This window comes from Petaurus breviceps, unplaced genomic scaffold, assembly GCF_028583685.1.
Source record: "Petaurus breviceps papuanus isolate PSGF00001 unplaced genomic scaffold, PetGlider_PUasm1.0 90919, whole genome shotgun sequence".
In the NCBI taxonomy this organism is placed as follows: Eukaryota; Metazoa; Chordata; class Mammalia; order Diprotodontia; family Petauridae; genus Petaurus; species Petaurus breviceps.
In genome coordinates, this window is record NW_027187378.1 from 29,870,743 (window position 1) to 29,878,847 (window position 8,105).

General features: G+C 49.2%; 2 protein-coding genes and 1 long non-coding RNA gene across 18 annotated transcripts in view; 2 read left to right on the top strand and 1 right to left on the bottom strand.

The window, feature by feature from the left end:
* Nucleotides 1-8,105, top strand: part of PEBP4 (phosphatidylethanolamine binding protein 4) — a 416,346-nt gene that overhangs the window by 353,953 nt on the left and 54,288 nt on the right. The window lies entirely within an intron of this gene.
* Nucleotides 1-8,105, top strand: part of BIN3 (bridging integrator 3) — a 227,159-nt gene that overhangs the window by 65,873 nt on the left and 153,181 nt on the right. The gene's annotated exons all lie outside the window — the stretch shown is intronic.
* The window catches only part of LOC138152033 (uncharacterized), a 74,931-nt gene that overhangs the window by 9,327 nt on the left and 57,499 nt on the right, over nt 1-8,105 (bottom strand). For 4 of the 7 annotated variants that reach the window (XR_011166005.1, XR_011166002.1, XR_011165999.1 and 1 more), the window contains exon 2: nt 598-726. This is a non-coding gene — a long non-coding RNA (uncharacterized lncRNA). Of the gene's footprint in view, nt 1-597; nt 727-1,787; nt 2,008-3,284; nt 3,372-6,573; nt 6,685-8,105 lie in introns of those variants that run through there. The other 3 variants (XR_011166001.1, XR_011166003.1, XR_011166000.1) reach the window with 3 other exon arrangements.

An 8,105-nucleotide genomic window follows, 5' to 3' on the forward strand; every position in this document is an offset into this window, starting at 1 on the left:
CACACACACACACACACACACACACACACACACACACACACACACACCATTATGCCTGACAGTATTAACATTAATGGGCTGTCAGTGAGGGAGTTCGGGGCTGAATGGAGCGTGGCCGGACCCCACCGAGAGGAGCACAGGGGGCTCCAGAGCTGACAGCTTAATCAGTTGTCATTTCATTAACGGCCGCTGGCTTCTGTGCTGCAGCCACAACCACCAGGGCAATTAGTGGCTAACAACAACAACCACCAAAAGAAAAAAGTTCTGGGGAAAAGTTTGTCTCATCTCCCTTGGTAGAACCGGCCTGGCTTCCGAGAAGCTTCCTGGAATCCCAGAATCCTGAGGCTAGCAAAGCCTTCTGAGGACGCACCTGCATCACCCCAGCCAGATGGGCGGGGCCCTCTCCTATCATAAACCATCTCCAGGTTGAGGTCACCTCTGCAGGAGGTTGAGTGAGGGCCCAGGCTGGGGGGCTTGGAGAGCTGGCAGAGGGGCCAGACTGGGCCTAACGAATCCCTCCACACCCTTCTGTGGCTCTCCTTGGCTGCCACTCCATCCTCTGGCCTCCTTTCCCTGCATGCCCCTGGGCGCTGTCACCTGGGATGGCTTCCTCCTCCCCAAGGTTGTGCAAAGGTTCATTTCGACATGACCGCCACATTGTTGACACTCCCCATCCAGGGTTGGAAGCTGAGTTGTCAGTCCACTTCTGTGCTCTTGTCCTCTGTCCTGGGAAGAAAGGAGGCCACAGGTTCAGGCCCCTGGATGGCCCCACTGACTCCCTTTCTCCTTCTGCCTATGACAAGAGTCCTGTGCAAAAGCCTGGGGCAGTCACAGAAGGGTAGAGCTTCATCACTACTGTCCATCCCCTCCTCCTATCACCTTCTGCTAAGGTCAGGGCACTTGCTAACCCCTAAGAGATCCCAGAATATTTCATAGGATTCAGACTGGAAAGAACCTTAGCAGTCATCTAGACAAGATCCTCTCATGTTAAGGATGAGAAAACCAATGCCCAGAGAAGTGAAGGCTGGGATTTGAACCTAGGTCCCCTGACTCCAAATGCACTGATGGTTTGTTCCCTGCGCCCCTCTGGGGTTGGGGTGGAGTTTATTGGTCTCAGTCTCGGTTGTATTTTCATTGCAGTTGCCAAACTGAATGGCATTTGCCCGATAGGCACAATAAAAGTGATGCAACCCGGGGAGAGCCAGCCCAGATCTCCTGGATTCACTCAGGCTATCACCAGACCCACGGGCCCTATGATTGGGTCAGGAGGAGGGGAAGCTAGAGGGCCAGCAACCGGGCTCAGGGTATACCAGGACTCTGGCTGATAGGTTAGGAGACTGCTACTACAATCAGGCATGAAGAAAGGGGGAGGAGAAAAGTCACCATGATCAAGACCCCTAAAACTATTCGGCCCCCCTTGGTATCCATGCCTTCCTCCTCCATTTGAATCTGCAACCTCTCAGGAGGCAAATGTACTCCCATCTCATTTCTCCCTCTTTATATGGCCACTGAAGTCTCCTCCTGGGGACTATTACAGGCTGATCCAGGGATCCTGACCACACTGAAAGAAGTATTCCCCCAGAAAGATCCCATTCCCCCGAGGCAGTCCACATAGGGGATCTGAGAAACAGCTTTTTACAAAGAAAAACCCATAGAGAAGCTCACCAAGAATTCACACACACACACACACACACACACACACACAGGGAATCCATATGACAGGTGTTACACTCAGGAGTGGCAGAAAGTAGGGGAGAAGGCCTTCTGGTAAGGCTGGGACCTCTTACCCAACTCCTCATCTCTGCTGTCTCCCATCACTGCCTTACATCACATCCCTACCAAGAACTCATATAGCTCAGAACACTGGGTAATGCCAAGAAAGACACCTCTCTGTGGCTGCTTTTCTTGGCTCACAGTGGATACAGTTGGGAGGAGACAGGCACACAAGGGCTCTTGTCTACCCAACCCAGCCAGGGGCCCTGACCCTTCTAAGTCCCCTACCTGCAGATGACTGAGCCCTGGAGCAAAATCTTGTTCCCTGGCACCCAGTCATTCCAATCCATATGAATAACCTGACCTGACACAGTCATGGAGGGCCCTCCCCAACCCAGAATCTAAATGTGACCCTTTCACTAGCACTTAGGCCATGGTTAACCCAAGGGGTCCAGAGAATCTGGAAGCAATATGAACAATGATACCAAGACACCCAATGCCTTATTCCCACCACCATTCGTAGTCTAGCACCAGGTCACCCATCACCATAAAGAAAGACTGAAAAAGAATGAGCTACCAAAAAAGACCTAGTCCTTTGTCACTTGAGGTCAGTTTCATTGGAATGGAGGCCTGTAGCATTTCTGTTTATCTCACTTGAAAAGGATTTCACAAGCCCAGCCTCCAGCCCTTCCAGTCCCTTGTTTTCCCTCAGGATTCTGGGGCCCTGGGTCTGCTTTTCAGGAGCACCCCACCCCAAGCCACCCAACCAAAGTTCCCTCCTCCCCAAGCTGAGCCCTCTCCCCTCTTTGGCAGGCAGTTCCTGGTGGAGGGAGGGCTAAGTAGACCCAACATGCCTGATGGAGCCAGAGAGGAGGAGGAAAGAGGCCCAACTAGGGGGAGCCCTTGTCTTGAAGAGACTGGGGGTGTCAAGGATTCAGAACCACTAGCCCTCCTCCCTGCACAGTCTGGTTTTCCCAAACTTCTATCTCTACTCAGAAGGGCAGGATAAGGATGGTGGTAAGGGAACCTTGACACCCCCAGTCTCTTCATGGCAGAACATCACATGGCTAGAAAGCCATTGGGAGAGTGTGTCTTTGTTCTAACCTCCAGACCAGTGAACCAATGGATATATGTTTTGGCCTTCTGCTGGACCCCTTGGTGGAGGACTCCTTTGATGTCAATCATCCCTAAGATAGGGAGAGGGGGATTTATTTTAGCATTTATAAAATGCCTACTATGTGCCAGACACTATGTTACTAACTAAGAGCGTTACAAATACTATCTTATTCATCTCTAGTGAGACCTTGCATTGTCCTGGAAGTAGTCAGACCTATTTAATCACGTGGCAGGAGTCCTGCCTACAGAGAGCAAATGTGCCCAGTGGCCAGTCCCATAATCTATGCCTTCTGACCAGTGAGGGACAGGAAAGAAGAAGAGTCATCTTGATCTGCCTAGAAGACCTGTCTAATGGCACGGTGTCCCAGGCATCTTACAAGCCTACTTAATGGGGGTTTTCCCCCCAACCTGGTCCCCTCCGTATTTGAGACCCCAAGGAAGCAAAACTGTGTTACCCATAGATGGTCTGGCCAAAGGACATTGAGTACAGCATAGAATCTCTGAAGCCCCCGTGCCAGATGGCTTCCAGAGCTACATGAACAGCCCCTGGCCAGGTGGACTCATCAGGCTGGGCACTCCCCAGGCTCAGCCCCTCTCCTACCCCACTTACAGACATCGAAGCCAAGATTTAGCCTCTTTGAGCTGGGAGCCCCTCCCTGGTGACTCCTCCCTCCCAAGGCTGCAGCCACCCATCCAGAAAGACTGGATGCTGGAGATAAGAGGAAGAGATGGAAGCTGATAAGAGCCTGGGCTAAGGAGGTAACCTGATGGCCCCTCCCGTCCCTGTTTCCCAAGCACTGTTTATTTGGGGGATTAACTGGGCTGCTGCTGGCCTAATTGCTCGGTCCTTCCAGGGAAAGAGAGGCCCCTGCCCCTCCCTCCAGGATGGGGCAAGAGTGGGGCTGGGAAACAGTGCCATCCCCCCAACTCACTTGTTGGCCCTCACTGTTGACTAAGTTTTCCAGATGTTACCTTGTCTCTCTCCCCTCTCCAGGCCTGCTTCCCCTCCCCTCTCTCTGTCTCAATGGGAATAACAAACCAGCCATGTTCTTATTCACAGACTTCAGTCCAAATCAGTCATCTGTTTGTACTGGGCCTCTGCCAAGGCTTGTGTAGATTTCCCACACCCACTTTTCCTAACCCCCTGGTCCAGGCCATAGCCTCTCCATTGATCCCCTTCCCAGACGCCCCCTTACCCCACTCCTCCTCACCCTCCCCAGATCCTGTCATATCCATTAAGCGCAAAGACTGATTAGGAGAGCATGTGTGTGACTCATTCTTCTGGCTCTTCTGGCTCTCACCCTGATCCACACCAAGCCCTAAGAGCTCCAGCCTTCTCACTGCTGATGGGTCATCGAGACACTGACCTGGGAAAGGCCTTATTGGCCTAGCTTCTTGACCCCAGAGAATTAAGCTCCATACCCCCACTCCAACTCCATACACACACACATACACAAACACACACACACACACTCCCTCTACTTCTCCAATCTCACCACCACCAGCTTTGATAAAGTCTTGCCTCTGTTTTGATCAAATCACTAAATTCTTCCCAGCCAAATTTCCACCCAGTCTTAGAATCACAAGTTCTGATGGCCCCCCTCACCCCCTTTTTAGAGGAATCTAGTTTCTACAGGTCATTCTTGCCTTCATCACCTAAAAGCACTGTGGAGTAGATTGGGATGATATAGCTCTCCCTCCCTTTCTCCTTGTCCCCTCTCCCCTCTCCTGAGGATCCTTGGGGGAAGGAGGGGTTGGAGAGGAGGCCAAGAAGAAGGCTGAGCTCAGATGGTATCATTAAGGGATACTAATGCCCTTCATCAAGACATATTAAGAAACACCATCAGCCGTTGGCTCCATACACCCTGGGTGAGCAAAAAGGCAGCAGGATGGGGCCTGGGCATTCATAGCTGAGCAACCTCCAATCCATCAGCCCCTCGGCAGGCCCATTAATTAGCCTCTTCAGGCCAGTCCTGATAGGCTGGTCCCTGGGCCTGTCATCAAGAAGCTAAGCTGGGATAAAGGGCTCCGAGTGGGAAACAGAAGGAGCTTCCTGTACCCTCCCCTCCCCCCACCTCTGTACCATCTCCCCCCCTCATGGGAAAAAAAAATATATTAATCATCCCTTATATTTGCGCCGAACTTAATAACTTTCAGGATGTTTTCACACCCATTATCTCATCTGATCTTTATAACAACCTTGTGAGCTAGATGGGACAGGTATTATTATCCCCATTTTACAGGTGAAGATACTGAGCCCTAGTGAGGCTGAGCCAAAGCCAGGGACCTAGTTAGTGGCCAGGCTGGGACCAGAAAGCAGTGTGCCTAACTCTTAGTCCCATGTTGTTTCCACCACGGCATAAAGTCTACTCCAGCATCTCACATGGTTGATTAAGTTTACAGAACTACAGACCCCCAGAGTCAGAAGAAACCTGGGATATCACCTCGTCCCAAACGGATCGACAACATGCACAGCCATTACATCTTGTTGGGAAGCTGTTGTTATCTGCCACCACCCTTTTATGGTCTGGACCTCCAACTTCATCTCTGTAGGGAACTCCCACTGTGGGAACTCTCTCCACTGATAAAAATTGCCACACAATTGTCTGTAATTTATAACCTTAGAGATTTCTCTGGGGCTCTGAGGGGTTTGTTGTTGTTGTTGTTCAGTCATTTCAATCATGTCCGGTTCTTTATAACCCCATCTGGGGTCTTCTGGACAGAGACATTGGAGTGGTTTGCCATTTCCTTCTCCAGCTCTTTTAACAGATGAGGAACTAAAGCAAACAGGGTTAAGTGACTTGCCCAGGGTCACATAGCTAGTAAGTGACTGAAGCTGAATTTGAACTCAGGAAGAGGAGTCTGCCTAACTCCAGACCTGGCACTCTATCTATCTACCACCTAGTTGCCCTAAACATTGTAGGTGTTGAATAGCTTTGTGATTTAAAGACTATATTTGTGTAGTGGTATAGTTGATTTTTTATCCTAGTAGCAGGACTTTACATTTCTCAAGATTAGATTTAATCTGATTAGATTTGGTCTAGAATTGTGTATGTGTGTGTGTCTTTGTGTAAGTTCAAGATAATGAGAAGAGGAGAGAGACAGAGACAGAGAGACAAAGAGAGACAGAGAGAGAAATGGGTAGTTAGGAAAGATGTACTTAATCAAGGAAAGACCTTAAGACCTACTAGCTCTTATCCACCTATTGGTCACTTACTGTCTCATGTGCTAGTCCTGCCTCTGAAAATAGATTGTAAGCTTCTTGAGGGCAGGTCAGTATCACACACTTCTTTTCTTTTATCCTAGAGTATTAAGCACAATAAGCAGCCAATCATACTGATGGGTAGACAACTATATCTGTTTGTAGTCAGTCAGTCTATGCTGTACTGACCACACTATGGGTCTGCTTTTCACTGTGGCTGCCAAGGGACCCGACACAAAACATTCAAATGTGGTCCTTCCTTTAACCATGAACCCACCTTTAACTATTCTAGTACTTATTATGTCCACTTAGCATAATTAAATATAGTAACTCACATTTCCTCTAGCATATTAATGTTGGCAAGGCATTTTCCTCCCAATCACCCTGTGCAGTTACAAATAGCCCCATTTTGCAGCTGAGAAAAATGAGGCCCAGCAACTTGCCAAGGATCACACAGTCAGAATCAGAATTTGAACCCAGATCTTCTCCTGATTCCAAATCCAGTGCTTTCTCTCCTATTCCACAGTCCCCTCAAATAATACCTCATTTCCATGATGAAATAATGGTTGCTCCTAGTTTGTAAGCCCCTACAGGACACGGCCACTGTATGTGCTCTAAATAGAGCTCAATACACTTATGGCCACCCTATAAACATCTAAATAATGGGTGGCTGAACTGATAGTAGTATGAATAACCTGTTTACAGTGGAGCATGAGTCAAAGAGGGACAGGTCTGGCATCTCTTTCTGCTCTCCCAGTTCTCTGAGCTGTATGGTCTCACAACTCCCTGATAGGGGCTCCTCAAGCCCAGTGATCCCAGTAAGGTATGGGGAAAAAGACTGGGGAACAGGCTTTTTGCCATAAGAAGCTTTTTGACTTATGAGCAGCCACCCCAACCCCACTCCTTCATGGCAATCTCAAGGGTGTCAGTGAGATGCCAACCTAACAAGCTGCTGCTTTACCAGCCTCTCTGATCAGCCAGCTGGGCCTTGAGGACCATGCCCTGGAAAGCAAGAAAAACCTTGCCCTGAATTTAGTGCTTGGACATCTGAGGTCTGGGGCAGCTAACGGCTCTGGAAGTCCAGGAAAAGAGCTGTGGACATGTAAGAACACCCTGAAGGGTCATCAAGCATTTGGCCGAGAGCCCAGTAGGTAACCTATAGTTTATGTACTTTTCCAGGTGTAAACAACTACAACCTCCTGTCCTGTGTAACTCTGTTTACTGGCCTGGCTAGTATCACAGGAATGTGCCTGTCCTCCTTTCCACGCTGGGCATGGCACATTCCTAATTCAGGGAAAAATTGTGATTTCTTGAGTGTTTGATCCCTGCTAATCACATCCTCTCTTCCTCCCTGATCACCTCTTTTTATGGGCCCAGAAGCCCACATCAGGAGCCAAGTTAGGAAGCAAACTCAGAGGTCCAGAGTGCCAGTGTAGAAGTAGTACACTTGCTAGGTCTGAACTCACACCCTACTGGTCTACTGGGTTAGTGCCTAGTACTTGGAAGAGAAAAGACAGATGCCCAGATTTGAGCACTGTTCTGTTCTGGCTGTCTCAAAGTCTCTTTTTTGAAATGTACTTCAACCCAAGAGAACTGGCAGCTACCTCACATCTAGCAGCCCAGAAACAGGGTTGATCCCAGAGACTCCAACTGAAGACTCTTCTCTCCCCACTCTCCTGGGACTCAGAGATCAGGGTGGGGGAGGCAGGAGGAGCAACAAGCAGAGAAAGAGGCCAACACAAAGACAGACACCAAGAGAACCAGAATGAGGTGATGAAGAGAGAGGCAGGAAGAACTACACATAGAGAAACACAAAACCAGAGAAATTTGGAGAGGAAAGTCAACTTTCTAGAAACAGAAAATCCAGGACTCCAGCCTAGAGTTTCATGGTGTAATGGAAAGAGTGGTAGGCCCTAGAGTCTAGAGAGACCATAGAAAAGTCATTTAACATAAGGAGGGTGAGAAGATGGATCTTGGCTGATTAAAAGAAGAGAGACAGAGAGAGGGAGGGAGGGAGAGAGAGAGAAAGAGAGAGAGAGAGAGAGAGAGAGAGAGAGAGAGAGAGAGAGAGAGA